This window comes from Manis pentadactyla, chromosome 9 (genome assembly GCF_030020395.1).
Source record: "Manis pentadactyla isolate mManPen7 chromosome 9, mManPen7.hap1, whole genome shotgun sequence".
NCBI lineage: Eukaryota > Metazoa > Chordata > Mammalia > Pholidota > Manidae > Manis > Manis pentadactyla.
In genome coordinates this window covers 91,234,738-91,248,710 of record NC_080027.1, presented here as the reverse complement: position 1 = coordinate 91,248,710, position 13,973 = coordinate 91,234,738, and the positions used below count along the sequence as shown (strand labels likewise).

The 13,973-nt window shown below is 48.6% G+C and overlaps 1 pseudogene; it reads left to right on the top strand.

Moving 5' to 3' along the window:
• LOC118913589 (calpain-8-like) overlaps positions 1–13,973 on the top strand; it is a 77,098-nt pseudogene that overhangs the window by 48,400 nt on the left and 14,725 nt on the right.

Genomic DNA, 13,973 nt, shown 5'->3' with positions numbered 1-13,973 from the left:
TGGCTTAAGTGTCTGCAGCTAACACTGGGATGTGTAGTTCATTAAACTCCCTCACTGAGGGCTCGGTGTAGCACACTTACTAGTCTCCTGCCAAGTAAAGGCTTCTTGGGACAGGAGCCAGAACATGGGGCCCATGAGGTGACACAGAGGTATGAGGGGCATTGGGGGAATGGAGGCTAGATGTGGAAGCCCCCTTCCTCCCTCCCTGGTCAGCCTTGAGGCACTTCTTGGGAGCATGTCCGGGATGAGGAAGCCACAGGGCCCTTTCCAGTTCTGGTGTCCCTGGGGTCACAGCTCGCTGCAGGGCCTGATCCATGTGCCAGTGTGCACTGGTAACCACCCTCTGTGGATATCACAGCCTCACAGGTTCATTAGGGCAAGGCCTTTGGGTCTTGACAAGCCTGGTCACAAACCAAGAGGAATCCACTTTTTTATACAGGCAGAGACTCCTTATAACAAATTCTGGATGGATTCATGGCAGCTGTTATATGATTTTATTAACAGTGAATTTCTTGAGAAAAAACAGTTCTAAGCAGGAAACCCAGAGCTGTCTGGAGGCCCAAGTCCTTGTAAATTATCTCCTGACAGCAGTGCTATAATAGGAAACCAGTGAGGAGAGGTGTGCTGTTGCTCACACTACCTCCAGCCCCTTTCTGCTTTGTTGGAACTCAGGGCTTTAGAGTTAGGGTGTGGGGTGTATGTGTATTTGTGCTGGAAGGTGGGGAATTAGCAAATCACTGCTCCTTGGTGGCTGGAGAAAAGAATTCCAAACATGCTCCCATCTCACACTGGCTTAGCCCTGCACCTAAGCTGGGATGCAAACAGCACCAGACCACCTACTATGTGCCTGGTGCTGAGATGAGACACAAAGGAGGAAGGCACATGGTCACCACTCTGAAGGAGCTATTAAAAAACAAAATTCAGCTGAGTAAATCTTAAAGATCTAATTGGCTTTATCAATGATTCATGAATCAGGTAGCCTCCCATCCAGTAAATACAAAGGGGCTCTGAAGAGCTGTACAAAATGGAAGGCGTTTAAAGGCAGAAGGGGCAGGACAAGGACATCACTAGCAGGGTCACCTTCATTTAGTGGACAGCAGCGGTCTGTCAGGCAGACCACCTAACTAGTACTGACCAAGGTTATCTGGTTTAACATCCCACTCATGGGAGACGCTGTAATGAAGTCAGGCAATAAGCCTTGGTCTGATGATGTGGGCTTAGGACACATGACCCCAGTTTGGCCTGTTGTCTCCTTTGGCTGCGTCTGGACTGGGAGGTCAGACACGCACCTCACTGCCTAGAGAGTGGTCTGCTGTGGCAGGAACCAACACTGTGTGCCGAAGTCTCAGTGGGCACAGTTTCATGGAGCCTGGTCAGGGCTTCAAGGATGAGCTGGATTCCAAAGGTCTTCACGTTTGGGAGAACATTCCAGCCAGGCAGAACCATGTGTTCCCTGCGGCTGGAAAGGGAGTGATGGCTTTGAGAGAGGGTAGCAGGTGGTGGGCATGACTGCAGGCGGGCTTCTCAGGGACTGTGGCTGCCGTCACCCACCCAGCTCCACCTTAGCCAAGCAGATCAGCAGAGCATTCTTTCACAGGGTTGTAAGCCAACACACTGAGATGGTCTTGTTGGCACCGCGTTTGCTCTCACAGGTAATACCTACACACAGCATGTCAGTTTTTCAGACGTCCAATTATAGCTGCCTATAAAATTAGTCTGTGGATGTGATCTGTGGGCCTTCTTAGGGTCAGAGGCATATAATCTAGAGCATGAATTGGTAAACACTGCAGTCTCAAAGCTAGGCTGAGGGAGTGTTTTAGGGTGTACTGGCACGTGGCTGCAGTGTGCAACGTTCTCTGACCCCTCTGGCTTGAACTGTCTGTGAATTGGAGTCTGGTTTGAGGCTGAAGACTTGACACTGCCTGAGAAGCAGCCAGTACCACCTGAAAGGCTCCAGGGCCCTGCTTGTCTAGCCTCCTTTCTTCCCGTTGCTATCTGCCAGCTGGGACAACAGGTTCATGCCAGCCGGTCCTGTTGTTTGCATTCAGGATCCTGCATTTCAAGGGTGACTGTCCCTTTATACCCATCTGTGGGTAAGGGCTGAGCTGCTGTCCTGCCTCACTGCTTGGATTTGTCCCAGGCAGTGGCCTGGCAGGGTGGGTTGGATTGGTGGCTGGCATGGCAGGTGTTTGGGTGGAAAGGTAGCTGTGAATGACGAGAGTCCCTGCCGAGGGGCAGGGAGGGGAGGCAGATGTTGTGAGGATCCCATCCCCTAGGCAGCCGGGACCTCTGCATGGGTGGTTGGCCTTGAACTGGAAGTCAGAGGTGCTGCAGTGGCCCTGGACTTTCACCTCTGCTGCTAATTGCAAATGGATGCTGGCTGATCCAAATTTTCCCCAATTTTGTGTCAGCCACAAGCAATGGACTTCCTGCCCTTCTGGTCAACAGAGCCCCTGTGGCAGGAATAAAGGGGGAGGATCAGAGTGGGGCGGAGCCCTCTTCCACCCTGGATGTGTGGGTTCACCTGTAGGAGTAAGCATTTCCACCACAAGGGACAGAGCCTCACTCCCTGGACTGGTGAGAATGTCTGCCAGCTCATGTGGCCAAAACATGGGATGGGGGACATCAGGCCACCAGGTCCCCTCGTCTGTCCCCTTGTGGTGTCAGGAACACTCTCCTGAGCTGGCTTTCTTCCGTGTTGTGACTCTTCAGTTGGGAAGCACTGAGGACTCTCTCCTTCAGCATGGGCTTCCTCCCCAGTGGCCAAGATTGCTGTCTGTCTGCAGGTGGGGAGGGTGCACAGGCACAAAGGGGGCCTTTGCACTCTCAGTGACCTGCTCTTTCCTCTGCCTGTAGGTCCCCAAAGGGGAATGTGAGAGCTGACAGAGAAATCCTTCCTTCAGTAAGAAAGCTTGGTTGCCTTCTGAGGTGGGCGCACAGCAGCATATACTTCCTCTGATGGCAGCCAAAGCCCCACGATCAGATGCCCATGTGATCCAGCAACCCAGTGCTCCTGAGAGTTAGTGTAGACAATCCTGAGTTTTACCGGCTAGGCTCCATGGAGGGGACAGAGACCTTTGCCTACCATATGTCTGGTGGTCTGATCTGAACAAGATGATTATAGCATCCTATTTACCTAGCCAACAGAAATAAGTGCTCTGAATGCCGATAAGAAAGGGAAGCACCAACTGTAACTATTAGCTCCCCACTTTCCCTGCTCCTCTTCTGTGATTTACAGATGAAGACTGTCATCTTTGTCATACTTACATCTGGGGTTTCCTCTGCCATCTCAGGCATCACTCAGCCAATCCCTCTGCCGAGGCTGAGGGCAGGAGCCCTGGGAAGCACTCTGCTGGGGGGTGGGGGTGTGACCGGCATGGCTCACTGTGAGTGCACCTGCTGTGGCAGCCAGCACAGTCAGGCCTGTTTCATTCTGGCCTTGCTAGAGACCCTTGGTGGGGCTCTATGACTGGGGTGCACCCCCGACCAATTATATCTGAATCTCTGGGGTGATTCCAATGTGCCCCCGGGGCCAAGAACCTCTGGCATGTCTGGGCTCCCTCAGCTAGAGGCAACCACACAATTCTGTGGGGTGCCTTTGCCCCACTGCCATCTTAGCCTACTTCCCCAGTCTCCAGCAGGCCATCCATGCAGCATGTGCCAGTGAGATCCCCATTCCTGGGCTTCAGCCACATCTGTTCCAGGGCCTCAGACTGCTGGTCTACCTGCCTGCAGGCTTGAAAATGCATGTGGACCATGGAAAGGGAGCATGCAGGATGTAGATCATGCAAAAGTAACCAAATGCAAACCTGGGTTGGGTCTGGTGGTGAGACAGGGACCGTGGGCTTAGACAGAGTAGGGTGAGGGCCTCCAGAAAAAGCAAGGCAAGATATTTACAGTCAAAGCAATGTAACAATGTAAAGGCCCTATGGAAACTCTGTGTTCAGCATTATGCAAAGTCAAGGTCACACTAATTCTCTAGGGTAAAGATACTAGACTAGGAATATAGACATCTTCAGTGAGATCAGTTAAAGGTCAAAAGGCCAGGAGCAACTTGGCCTGGAATGTTTGAGTGTTCTGCAAAGGTATCTCAGCAGAACCCATGACCTCACTGTAAAGAGCCCTAGCAAACAGACAACAACCCAGCTCACCTTGAGGGCAAGGCAGATGGTACAAGTCCACACTCCTAAGCCTTTTTTTCACATTCCCCCAAATCCTCAACTGCCTATAAATCCCCTAGACAACACACCACCCTGGACTCTCTTGTCCCCTCATGGTGTGAGCCAGGAGCTCTTTCCTCTCACTTTATTTCTAAATAAAAGCCTGTACCTTGCTCTCCTTCCTTGGGTGTTTGTGAAGCTTATTCTTAGGCTTCGTGAACAAGAACCCCGGCATTGGTGGCTGGTGGCTGCCGTCAGAAATGTCTCATTCTACAAGTGATCCCCAACTGCCTTCTGTGCCCTCATCATGTCACTGTGCATCCTGCCCTCTATAAGTGCTGGAGGGTCTTTGGTGGCAGTTCTCAAACTGCTGCCTCGGAAGCCCCTGGGGTCTTGTCAGAACATAGGTTGCTGGGCCCCACCCTGAGTTTCTGATTCTTTGGTTCTGGGGTGGGGCTTGAGGATTTGTAGCTCCACCCAGTTCCCCAGGGGTGTGCATGCTGCCTGGGCCCAAGCTTTGAGAACCTCTCTCAGTTGCATAGCCAGAACTAGGGGAGGTGTGAGGGCTGGGGCCTGTCTGGAGTCCCTGGTAGGAGAGAGGGGCCTGGCACTTGCCTCAGTCCCTTCAGTTTCACTCTGGCCTCCGAAGCAGGGCTTTTCCAGTCTGTCCAGCCTGGGTTCTTGCTAGAACTCCGCATGCCCCTCACCCTACCCAATCCAAATTAGTGGCTGCTTCCTGACTCCTCAGAACTTGTCCCTGGGGCCATGCCCTCCCCTTGCTATCCTCAGGGATGGCCGTTCCTGACACTTAGATCTCTGCACAGCCATGCTGGCTGTGCCCCAGCTCTCCCCTCCCCAGAGGATGACGTTTTGGAGACGCCATGTCCTGTGGCTGCCCTTGTAGCCAGGTTAGCAGGGCCTGGCTGGGGATCCCTGAGGAGTCCTGGCCAGGGAGTGGGGGCTGATGGCCCTCCTTCCTCCCCTGCTTAGCAGACGTGGGCTCCAAAGAGGGTCTGGTGACTGTGGGTGGACACTGCCCCCTCTGAGGTGGCATTCTGGCTCCAGGTCACACAGAAGTCATGTTACTTGCAGCTTATCAGGACCCACCCTCTGTCATCCACATGCTGATGAAGACTGATCACAAAGAAACAGTGCTATGGGGTGGGGGCTTAACATGGCAATTACACTGCTAGCACCTGCGTACTCCCCATGTGGGTCACAGGGAGACCTTCCTCTCCAAAGACAATAAATGCCCTGAGGAGGCCTGGCTGCAGCCCCTGTCCCCTCCTCCAGAGCTGCCTCCTGGGCCTCCTAGACTGACTGCCCTGCTCACTTGCACAGTCATTTCCCTGAAGAGTTGAAGGTGTGGGGAGGGGACCGGACTTAAGGCCCCTCCCAGGCGCAAGCCTAAACTGGGATCGATGCTGCTTCCCTAGGTACAGTGGCAGATGCGTCTGTTGGTGATGCAGAGGGACAGATACCCAGAGGGAAGCTGAGTGCCCTGGGGACCCTGCCACTCAGCTTGCATTTAGCAGGATGAGGGCCAGGGTCTGGCCAAGGATGGGCTCGAGGGCCAGGCCTCTAAGAGGGCCTGGCCCCCAGAAGGTGCCCTAAAGGCACTTGACTGACACATGTGAGTTCATGAGAAAACCCAAGGTCTCCAAATTCTTGTCCTGAGTCAAAAATCAATGATCCCTAAATCCGCACATGATCAAACCACTCTTCAACCTTCATCTTCCAGGATTTCAGGAGACACAGACTCTGTTGTGTTTTATAGCTGGAGAGTCACACAGATGAGCACCTGCACTGGACCTTCTTTCTGGGCCGCCAGCCCTCCGCCTGCTCTGGCACCTCCCTCTGCCTGCGGGAAGTCTCTGGCCAGGCCCGGCTGCCCTGGGGTGAGTACCTGGTGGTGCCATCCTTCAAGGATGGTGACTTCTGCCTGAGGGTATTCTCGGAGAAGAAGGCCCCGGTGCTGTGTGTGTTGCCTCGCTCCAGGTGGTGGGGGCCTGTGGGCCCTGGCTAGGCTGGCAGAGGGATGTGGGCTGATGAGGGCAGGGACCCTGTCATTGTGTGTGACCCAGCCTGACTCCCAGCTGAGGGTCCCAAAAGAAACTTGTGAAACACCACAGGCCCTGAGGGTCCCTCTGGATGTGTCCTCCTGCCTCCTCTGCTTTGGTCTGTAGGACCCGGGGTGGGGATGGGGATGGGGGTTTTCTTAAAAAAAAAAAGCCAAGGCTGGAGAGAAAGGGCACCAGGGTTAGAGGGTTTCCTCCCAGCAGGGTGAGCATGTGAGGCATCTGGGCCACAGCACCGCCCCTTAGACCCCACAGGCCACTCACACGCCATGCACACAGCCCCCCACAGACCACACATATGTACACACACCACACAGACTCCAGAGACCACACACAACCCACAGATGCCACATACATCATGCACACACACAGACCATGCATGTGTATGCATGTGCCCAGGCTGGGGTGCGTGGACTTGTTCCCTGGAGGCCATTTGGCAGGCAGCTGGGCTCCCTGGGGAAGGGGAGAGTAGGAACTGAGGGCTGGTGGGGAGAGAACTCCCTAGAAGAGGGTCCACTGGGCAAACATCTAGATTCCGAGAAGGGCCAGCTGACTTGGCAGCTCTTGTCTCTGTGGAAGCGGAGGGAGTCCCAGCTAAGGACTCAGCTTATGCAGCTTGGTGCTCGCAAGGCCTGAAGGTCCTGGGTGGGAAGCCAGTTCCCCAGGGAGCTAAGAAACACCTGAAGGATCTAGCTGTCAGCTGAGCTTTCCACATGCTCACATCTGGTTTCTTTCTTAACGTTTCAGGGAAATGGGGGACATGGTGTCTGGAAACCCACAGTAGGTACAGGTGCATCAAGCTCTGGCACGGCGGTTGTCGGGGTTCTTACTGGCTCACAGATGCTCTATGTGGCAAGGATGAGAGGGAAACTCATGCCAGAAATGGAGCCAAACCTGGGAGTGTGTCATCTAGGGGACTGGACTGCTTATCTGGGAAGGCTCCCTGGAGGAGGTGAATTTAGTACAGACTTTGGAGGAAGGAAAGTACAGTTTGAAGTGTGGGTTCGCCCACCTCACTCCCTTTGCCCTTCCTTTGTACCCTCAGTTTGCACCCTTTCTCTCAGACAACGTGTGTGGAGGCAGCACGGCTGCTCCATGAGTAGCATCTTGGGGCCACACAGTGTCCAGCTGGAGTGGGTCTATCCTGGTGTGATGCAGGCCCAGCTTGCACCACTCCATTCCATCTACCCAATTGGGTTACAGCATCTCTGCAGATGCTCCACGGAGCACCCCATAGCTGCTGAGTTTGAGTGCTCTCCTGAGTGGGGTGGACAGACATATTCTATTATTTGACATAAAGCTCTTATTCCTGCAGATGCATGAGAAGATACCAAATACGCATCCATCTTGCCTGGGTGTCCACATCATGAGTGTATCAGACAGAAATGTGTGCCCCATTGTCTGTTCTTTACCATACCAGTTACCCCCTGGGCTGGCTTGGTACCCAGCAGTTACGCCAATGGTCAGTAGTGCCCCAGCCTCGAGTTGGCAGGTGAGACCTGGCACTGAAGGCCCTTTCTGGGCTTTGGCTTTTGGTGATCTGAGCCAGTGAGAACCCTCCCTTCTGCCTCATGCAGGAAGATGCCAGCTCATCCCTCACTGCCCCAGAGGACTTCTTCTAAGCCAGGTGTGTTAGGCCAGTGGGCTGGTGTAGAGCATACAGACCTGAGTCTGCAATTCAGGGGGTAACAACTATCTTTCCTTCTCGTTTGTTTCCATTAAATCAACTTAAACCTGACCTAATGTCCTGATTGCACCAGGCTGACAGGAATCCAATCCCAGTCATTACAGGGGCTTCTCACTCCACCTGCATGGCCTTGGGGTTTTCTGAAACACCAAAACAATAGGAAGTCTCTTCCAGTCATGGTCCCACATTGGTCTCCCTTGAGATGCCCACTGTCTCAGCTCCCAGATTCTGTTCTAGGCCATTCTTGGGCTCCTGTATTAGGTCTGGGCTCGGAAGCTTTGGTGCACTAGGAGCCCCCAGGCTTAGGGCCCAGCCTTCCCTTCTGAGGTCCAGGCCGTGGCAATGCAGCCATCCAACAGCTCCCAGGATTCTAGGGCCCTGGGGATTTGAACTATGTCCCCTCACACACACACACACACACACACACATGGTGGTAATGTCTGCAGGGGACTTAGGATGTACAGGATATAGAAAGAGCCATTGTCTTCAAGAATTTCTGTTTTCCTCTCTCCAGAAATTCTAAATCAGTCAGACACTTGAAGGGCCACTAAGAATGGGGAAGGGAAAAAAATAAAGGGAGAGCAAAAATAGAAAATTACAGACCAATATCCCTGATGAACATGGATGCAAAAATACTCAGCAAAAAAAAAAATATTAGCAAACTGAATTAAAAAATACATTGAAAAGATCATACATCATGATCAAGTGGGATTTATTCCAGGGATGCAAGGATGGTACAATATTAGAAAATACATCAACATCATCCACTACATCAATAAAAAGGACAAAAATCACATAATCATCTCCACAGATGTTGAAAAAGCATTTGACAAAATTCAACATCCATTTATGATAAAACTCTCAACAAAATGGGTATAAAGGGCAAGTACCTCAACATAATAAAGGCCATATATGATAAACCCACAGCCAACATTATACTGAACAGCAAAAAGCTGAAAGCTTTCCCTCTAAGATTGGGAAAAAAACAAGGATGCCCACTCTCCCCACTTTTATTCAACATAGTTCTGGAGATCCTAGCCACAGCAATCAGACAACACAAAGAAATAAAAGGCATCCAGATTGGCAAGGAACAAGTTAAACTGTCACTGTTTGCAGATTACATGATATGTTACTTAAAAAATCCTAAAGAATCCACCCCAAAACTACTAGGACTAGTATCTGAACTCAGCAAAGTTGCAGGATACAAAATTGATACACAGAAATCTGTTGCACTCCTATATACTAATGATGAACTAGCAGAAAGAGAAGTCAGGAAAACAATTCCATCAAAAAGAATAAAATACCCGGGAATAAACCTAATGAAGGAGGTGAAAGACCTCTACCCTGAAAACTACAAGACCCTCTTGAGAGAAATTATAGAAGACCCTAATAAATGGAAATACATTCCATGCTCATGGATAGGAAGAATTAATATTGTCAAAATGGCCATCCTGCCAAAAGCAATCTACAGATTCAATGCAATCCCTATCAAAATACCAACAGCATTCTTCAACAAACTGGAATAAATAGTTCTAAAATTCATATGGAACCACAAAAGACCCTGAATAGCCAAAAAAATTCTTAAAAGGAAGAATAAAGTGGTGGGGGGGATTATGCTACCCAATTTCAAGCTCTACTATGAAGCCACAGTAATCAAGAAAATTTGGTACTGGCACAAGAACAGAGCCATAGATCAATGGAATAGAATGGAGAGCTCAGATACAAACCCACACATATATGGCCAGTTAATATATGATAAATGAGCCATGGATATACAATGGAGAAATGACAGCCTCTTAAACAACTGGTGCTGGCAAAACTGGACAGCTACATGCAAGAGAATGAAACTGGATCATTGTCTAACCCCATACACAAAAGTATATTAAAAATGGATCAAAGACCTGAATGTAAGGCATGAAACCATAAAACTCTTAGAAGAAAACAGGCTGAAATCTCTTGAATATAAACATGAGCAACTTCTTCATGAACATATCTCCACAGGCAAGGGAAACAGAAGCAGAAATGAACAAGTGGAACCATATCAAACTACAAAGCTTCTGTACAGCAAAGGACACCATCAATAGAACAAAAAGGTATCCTACAGTATGGGAGAATATATTCATAAATGACATATCCAATAAGGGGTTGACATCCAAAATATACAAAGAGCTCATGCACCTCAACAACAAAAAAAGCAAATAATCCAATTAAAAAGTGGGCATAGGATCTGAACAGACACTTATCAAAAGAAAAATTCAGATGGCCAAAAGGCACATGAAAAGATGCTCCACATTGCTAATCATCAGGGAAATGCAAATTAAAACTACAATGAGATATCACCTCACACCAGTTAGGATGGCCAACAACCAAAAGACAAATAACAAATGTTGGCAAGGATGTGGAGAAAGGGGAACCTTCCTACACTGCTGGTGGGAATGTAAACTAGTTTAATGATTGTGAAAAGCAGTATGGAAGTTTCTCAAAAAACTAAAATTAGAAATACCATTTGACCCAGGAATTCCACTCCTGGGAATTTACCCCAAGAATGCAGCAGCCCAATTTAAAAAAGACATATGCACCCCTATGTTTATCACAGCACTATTTACAATAGTCAAGAAACGGAAGCCACCTAAGTGTCCATCAGTAGATGAATGGATAAAGAAGATGTGGTACATATACACAATGGAATATTATTCAGCCATAAGAAGAAAACAGAACCTACCATTTGCAACAGCATAGACAGAGCTAGAGGCTATTATGCTCAGTGAAATAAGGCAGGTAGAGAAAGATTTCACAAATGATTTCACTCATCTGTGGAGTGTAACAACAAAGCAACAGCTGAAGGGACAAAACAGCAGCAGATTCACAGAACCCAAGAATGGGCTAGCTGTTACCAAAGGGAAAGGGGTTGGGAAGGGTGGGTGGGAAGGGAGAGAGAAGTGGATTAAGGGGCATTATGATTAGCACACATCAAGGGGGCACAGGTAAGGCAGTATAGCACAGAGAAGACAAGTAGTGACTCTATAGCATCTTACTATGCTGATGGACAGTGACTGTAATGGTTTGCGTGGTGGGGACTTGATAATAGGGCGGAATGTAGTAACCACAACGTTGCTCATGTGAAACCTGAGCATAAGATTGTATATCAATGATACCTCAATAAAAAATAAAATAAAGGGTAGACAAAGACACTCTTGGAATTTAGCTGTGCTCATGTGTAGATACTGTCAGCACATAGTATGATAACGATAAAGTAGTTCCTGCTTTTGCCCTGGTGCCTTACCACTTACAACGTGTTTTCACATATATTCCCTCAGGACAGCAGATAACTCCACTACAGTGAGAACAAGGACCAGGTCTTGTCCATCACTGCATGTTAGACACAGATACAGAACCATTCCTGGCATGTTCTGGGGATCCAGTAAATCTTTTTGAATGAATGAACTGTGAAATTCTGTATATGCCATGATATAAACACATCTACCTCACTCCCTGGGATCCAAAATTTCTGTGTGCAATGACACCCCTGGTGGCAGGGTGACTGTCCTGTACCAGCATGTGCCCATATTTGCCTGCTGTATGTACCCATGTCCATGGGCTGTATGTGTCCATATTGGCCTGCTGTGTCTGCCCATGTCCTCTTGCTCTGTGTGCCCATGTCCATGTGCTGGGGATTTTTTGGTATGCAATTTTATACCTTTTCTACCAGAATAATAGAATATTAGTCCATGTCCAGAATTTGTGGACTTACCACTAGATATTGGCATATGGTATATCACATTACATAAACAATATAATGTGTTTATTCTACAAACCACTTTAAAATCATATATGTGATGACAAGTGTTCATCATTTTTCCTTCTAAAAAACTTAGTTGGAGGGAGCCAAGATGGCAGCATGAGTAGAATAGCGGAAACCTCCTCCCAAAACCACATATATTTTTGAAAATACAACAAAAATAACTCTTCCTAAAAGAGAGACCAGAAGACACAGGAAAACATCCAGACCACATCTACACCTGCGAGAACCCAGCGCCTCACAAAGGGGGTAAGATACAAGCCCCGGCCCGGTGGGACCCCAGCGCCCCACACCTCAGTTCCGGGCAGGAGGAGAGGAGTCAGAGCAGGGAGGGAGAGGGAGCCCAGGACTGCTGAACACCCAGCCCTAGCCATCCACACTGGAGTGCAGACACAGTGCATGTGTGGGGTCCTAGATATGAGGGAAACAGGACAGTAAGACCTGTGAGTGGGTCCCTGCAGCAGGCACCCCGGGGACAAAGATAAGCAAGTGCTTTTTGGAAGTCTTAAAGGGACAGGGACCCCACAGCTGGATGGAAGTGTCCTGGGACACTTAGTCCAGCAGCAGGGAACTCCGGGCACCCTAAACCCCTGTATAGCAGGGCAGCTCAGAGGCCCCTCACGGAGATAAACAGCCTCCCGGCCGTTCCCCCTCCAATGCGGCTCCACCATATCGGAGCAGAGCCCGAGGCAGGCCACGCCCACAGCAACAGTGGAGATAAACTCCATAGCAGCCAGGCAAGAATCAGAAGCCCCGTCCGCATGCAGCTGCACAGCACAAGCCACTAGAGGTCGCTGTTCTCCCAGGAGACGAAGGCCACAAACCAACAAGAAGGGAAGTTCTTCCAGCCGTCTCTCGTGCTAGCTCTGCAAACTATCTCTATCGCCATGAAAAGTCAAAATTTGAGGCAGACAAAGATTACAGAGACAACACCTGAGAAGGAGACAGACCTAACCAGTCTTCCTGAAAAAGAATTCAAAATAAAAATCATAAACATGCTGACGGAGATGCAGAGAAATATACAAGAGCTAAGGGATAAAGTCCAGAGGGAGATTACAGATGCCCGCAGGGAGATGACAGAAGTGAAACAAACTCTGGAAGGATTTATGAGCAGAATGGATAAGATGCAAGAGGCCATTAATGGAATAGAAACCAGAGAACAGGAATGCATAGACGCTGACACAGAGAGAGATAAAAGGATCTCCAGGAATGAAACAATATTAAGAGAACTGTGTGACCAATCTAAAAGGAACAATATCCATATTATAGGGGTACCAGAAGAAGAAGAGAGAGAAAAAGGGATAGATAGTGTCTTTGAAGAAATAATTGCTGAAAACTCCCCAAACTGGGGGAGGAAATAATTGAACAGACCACGGAAATACACAGAACTCCCAACAGAAAGGACCCAAGGAGGGCAACACCAAGACACATAATAATTAAAATGGCAAAGATCAAGGACAAGGAAAGAGTGTTAAAGGCAGCTAGAGAGAAAAAGGTCACCTATAAAGAAAAACCCTCAGGCTATCATCAGACTTCTCAACAGAAACCCACAGGCCAGAAGAGAATGGCATGATATCTTTAATGCAATGAAACAGAAGGGCCTTGAACCAAGGATACTGTATCCAGCATGATTATCATTTAAATATGAAGGAGGGATTAAACAATTCCCAGACAAGCAAAAGTTGAGAGAATTTGCCTCCCACAAATCACCTCTACAGGGGATTCTAGAGGGACTATTCTAGACGGGAGCACTCCTAAGACTAAACAGATGTCACCAGAGAAAAAAAATCACAGCAAAGAAAGCAGACCAACCAAATACTAACTAAAGGCAAAAAGTAAAATCAACTACCAATGAAAAGCAGTTAAAGGAAACACGAAAGAGCACAGAATAAAACAACCAACATATAAAGAATGGTGGAGGAGGAATAAGAAGGGAGAGAAGAAAAGAATCTCCAGACAGTGTATATAACAGCTCAATAAGTGAGCTAAGTTAGGAAGCAAGATACTAAAGAAGCTAACCTTGAACCTTTGATAACCACGAATCTAAAGCCTGCAATGGCAATAAGTACATATCTTACAATAGTCACCCTAAACGTAAATGGACTGAATGCACCAATCAAAAGACACAGAGTAATAGAATGGATAAAAAAGCAAGACCCATCTATATGCTGCTTACAAGAAACTCTCCTCAAACCCAAAGACATGCACAGACTAAAAGTCAAGGGATGGAAAAAGATATTTCATGCAAA